Below are 4987 nucleotides of genomic sequence, written 5' to 3' on the forward strand. Positions count from 1 at the left end.
TTTGCATATTTGTTGTTACCGGCAAATAGGTCCAAGATATGCACTGATAGGCATATCTATTCCAGATCAGCATGACACGTTATGGAGATGATTTATTATTATTGTAAATGCATTGAGATGACATCATGCATCAAATATTGATTTATTGGTAATTGATTTTATTGTAATATCTTTTAGTGGGCCGACCTATTCAAATTGGTCTTAGGTTATGATATAAATGTAAGATCTCATTTTTGAGACAAAGTGTGAATGCAAAAAAGAACGTAATAAGGTATATCTGAAAATAAGCAGAGCTATACACGTAGACATCATTTGAAGGTTGAAGGAAGGTTTTTGTGAAGGCAGTCAGAACTAAACCGGTACTGAATCCAGCATATGAAGATGCTATTTTATGCAATACATTATCATTGGATTTAACCATCCAATTGTAGTTAGTGTGACTCTCATTTTGTGATTGAGTAGTGAGCTCTAGGCAGCTGGCCTTTCTGCATGTGCAGAATCCATATTGTACACACATATTATCTGCAGTAGTATCACTTGATTGTGGGTAAGGCTTCCCACCATGGTTTTTCCCCTTACAAGGTGCATACAAATATTTCTGTTATGTGTTGTGGATGTTATCTTCTTTCTGTTTCATGCATTAATCTTTATCAGCATTGCAATTAACTGTTAAGACTATCTACTGGCATAAAGTTTTGGTTAAGTTAATTTTGGTTGAATTTATTGGACAACTGATTCACCCCCCCCTCTCAGTTGTCTTTGAGACCTAAAAATTGATATCAAAGACTAGTTCTCTTTTTGCAGAAGTTTAATAGCTTGAGGAGATCCAATGTCTTCTAACTATTTCAGGAAGGACAGTCTGAAACTTGATGGAACTAACTATGGCATGTGGAAGATCAGGATGGAGACATATTTTAATTGAATTGGAAAGGATATATGCGATGTTACAAAGAATGGCTATACTACTCCTACTAAAGGTCAACCTAATTTGCCTAACTTGGCTAAAGATGAGGAAAATGATTGCAAAGCAAGAGAAGCACTTTTGAGCGCATTATCAGATCAACAAGTAATGGGATTGTCAGATAGATCTACTGCTAAAGCTATTTGGGACACACTGGAAACATTGAATGAAGGAGATTCCATAGTCAAAATTGCAAAACTTGAATGCTTCCAGGTCAGGTATGAAAGTCTGAAAATGGAAGAAGAAGAAATAATTTCTGCTTTTATGAAAAGAGTAAATGAAATTGTTTTAGGTATACAATGTTGTGGAGGAACCTTAAGTGAAGATGAGATTGTTTCTAAAGTTTTAAGAGCTTTGCCACTAGCATATAAAATGAAAGTTACTACTATAAATGAATTGAGAACAATGCCTAATGCATCAATATCTAGAGACACTTTGGTTGGAAAACTATCAACTTTTGAGCTTGAGGAATTTGGTCCTATTACTACTATGAAGACAGATCTAGCTTTTAAGGAATCATCATCAACGGCATCATCATCATCATTATATGATAAATGTGATTGGAAAGCCTTCTATGTAAGAGAACTTGAAGAACTTGAAGCACTATTTGCAAGGAAAATGCCTAAAGGTCCAATTGGAAGTAAGTATCAAGGTAAAGCACCCTTTAAATATTTTAACTATAATAAGATTGGTCATATGGCTTCTAGATGTCCTGATAGACATGCAAGATTAAGAGAAGAAGCTAAAAGAACATATAAGCCTAACCTTGACTATCAAAAATACAAGTTTAAGAAGAATAGAGACAAATCTTGTTATTATGTTGATGAAGGAGTTACTGATGATTCTGATGATGATCCGACAAACAATGGATGGGCTTTTGTTTCTCTAACAGACGATCAACCGACACCTACTGTTCAACCGATAGAGCAAGGCCTGGCAGCTAAAGTTAAAGATAAGGATGAATGGATTATTGATTCAGGATGTTCACATCATATGACTGGTGATAAGAGTAAATTCTTAACCTTTCAGGATTACAATGGAGGTCTAGTAAGATTTGAAGATGATAAATCTTGTTTGATCAAAGGAAAAGGCACTATATCTTTTGATGGTAAGCACAATACTGACAATGTTTACTATGTTGAAGGTTTGAAGCATAATCTTTTGAGTGTTGGTCAATTAGTTGAGAAATTATTTTAGTTAAAATTCAAGAATCGTAAATGCAAAATTTTAAACAGAACTAGTTTGGAAATTGCAACCAGTAATCAGACTAGAGGTAATATCTTTCATTTAAACAACAATGAAAAAGCATGTTTGATTGCACATATTGATGAAAGTTGGTTATGGCATAAGATACTTTGTCATGTGAAGTTTGATTGCATTGTGAAAATTAGTACAACTAAGGCAGTTAGAGATTTACCTAAGATTGTTAAACCTCACAATCCAGTATGTAAGGAATGTCAATTAGGAAAGCAAGTTAGAGCAACTTTCAAGAGTATTCTGGAGAAGTCTAACAATGTTATTGATTTAATTCATACTAATTTATGTGGTCCAGCAAGAACTAGAAGTATACAAGGAGATAGGTATTTTATGCTAATCATTGATGACTATCCTAGAATGTGTTGGGTTACTTTTCTCAGAGAAAAATCTGAAGCATTTGGGAAATTCAAACTATTCAAGGTGATGGTAGAAAATAAAACCAGCAAGAGAATCAAATGTTTGAGATCAGATCAAGGAGGTGAATTCACATCTAAGGAATTTAATACATTCTATGAAGTGAATGGGATCAAAAGACAATTATCAGCACCTCGGACACCCCAGCAGAATGGAGTTATGGAAAGGAAAAACAAAACTATCTTGGATGCAACCAGAAGTATGATATCAAAAGCAAATCTACCTCATATATACTAGAGAGAAGCAGTCAATACAATAGTTTATACATTCAACATAGTTCACATCAGAGGTGAAACCGGTAAGACCCCTCATGATCTATGGTTTGGTAATACTCATACTCTTAAATATTTCAGAATATTTGGAAGTAAATGCTATATTAGAAGAGATGAGTATATTGGCAAATTTGATCCTAGAAGTGATGAAGGAATATTTCTTGGTTATTAATCTAAGAGCAAGGCATATAGATGTTTTAACAAGAGATTGCATAAAATTCTTGAGAGTGCAAATGTGAAGATTGATGAACAGTTTAGAGGAAATTCAAGGTACACAAACTCTGAACTGGCAATAGAGATAATCACAAATGAACCTAATATGAATACACTGGTACAGAATGGTGATCCAGTTACACCAACATCATCTGGAGATTCAACAATCACTAAAGAACAACAATAAGTAAAAACACCTCGGTATGTAAGATTGAATCATTCTGAAGATTAGATAATTGGAAACAAATTTCAAGAAGTTATGACTAGAGGAAGATTGGCAAATGAAGATGTATGTCTTATTTCTCAAATTGAACCTACATCAATTAATGAGGCATGTGAAGATAAATATTGGATTAAATCTATGAAAGATGAATTAGAACAAATTGACAGGAATAACACTTGGTCATTAGTTCCCCGACCTAAAGACAAAAATGTAATTGGAACTAAATGGGTTTTCAGAAATAAAATTAATGACGATGGTAAGGTAATCAAAAAGAAAGAAAGATTAGTGTGTAAGGGATATTCACAGAAAGAAGGACTTAATTACAATGAAACCTTTGCACCGGTAGCTAGAATTGAGGCAGTCAGACTTTTATTGGCTTTTGCAACACACAAGAACTACAAAGTATATCAAATGGATGTTAAATGTGCATTTTTGAATGGAGATCTTGAAGAATAAGTTTATATTGAACAACCTGATGTATTTTCTTTGACAGATAACAAAGCCATGGTCTGCAGGTTAAGGAAAGCTTTATATGGATTGAAGCAAGCTCCTAGAGCTTGGTATGCTAGATTGGACAAATATTTTTTGAAGCTTGGATACACTAAAGGTAATGCTGACAACAATCTATACTACAAAGTGACTAATGATGACATCTTGGTTATTGAATTTTTTGTTGATGATATAATATTTGGAGGAGAAGATGGATTGTGTAAAGATTTTTCTAACAAAATGCATCAAGAATTTGAAATGTCTATGATTCATGGAGAGATAAAATTCTTTTTAGGATTGCAGATTTCACAGACTGATAAAAGTATATTCCTATGTCAATCGAAGTACTTGAATGAATTACTAAAGAAATTTGGCATGGAAAATTGTAAACCAGTAAGCACCTATGACTAGAACTAATAGATTATCTTTCAATGATGAATCAACACCTATTAATCCAACTAGATACAAGTCTATGATAGGAAGTTTACTGTATTTGACACAAACAAGACCTGATATTATGAATGCAGTATGTATAGTTTCAAGATTTCAGCATAATCCTAAAGAAAATCATAAATCAACAGTGAAAAGGATTTTCTAGTACCTACAAGGAACTACAAATCTTGGTTTATGGTATCCTAGAGATGAAAATTTTGATTTATGTGCATACACAGATGCTAATTGGGCAGGAGATGTGGATGACAGAAAAAACACCACCAACGGAGCATTTTTTCTTGGTAGCAGACTAATTTCATGGTTGAGCAAGAAACAAAGTTGTACAAGTCTATCAACAGCAGAATTAGATATGTTGCAGCAACAACAAATTGTACACACGTATTATGGATCAAGCAAATTTTGAAAGACATAAAGGTAAAATGCAAGGAACCTTTAACTATCTATTGTGATAATATGGTAGCAATTGATATATCAAAGAACCTAGTATTTCACTCTAAGACTAAACATGTTTCTATCAAATTCAATTTTCTAAAGGCGAATGTTGAAGCAAAAGAAGTGAAATTGGTTTATGTGAATACTAAAGAGCAGATTGTAGATATTTTTATAAAGCCTTTGCCTAAGGAAACTTTTGAATATCTCAGAGAGAAACTTGGAGGCCTACCCCCACCGGTAGAGACTTAGATAGTTGATGTTTGTCATCAACCG

This window comes from Cryptomeria japonica, chromosome 11, assembly GCF_030272615.1.
Source record: "Cryptomeria japonica chromosome 11, Sugi_1.0, whole genome shotgun sequence".
NCBI lineage: Eukaryota > Viridiplantae > Streptophyta > Pinopsida > Cupressales > Cupressaceae > Cryptomeria > Cryptomeria japonica.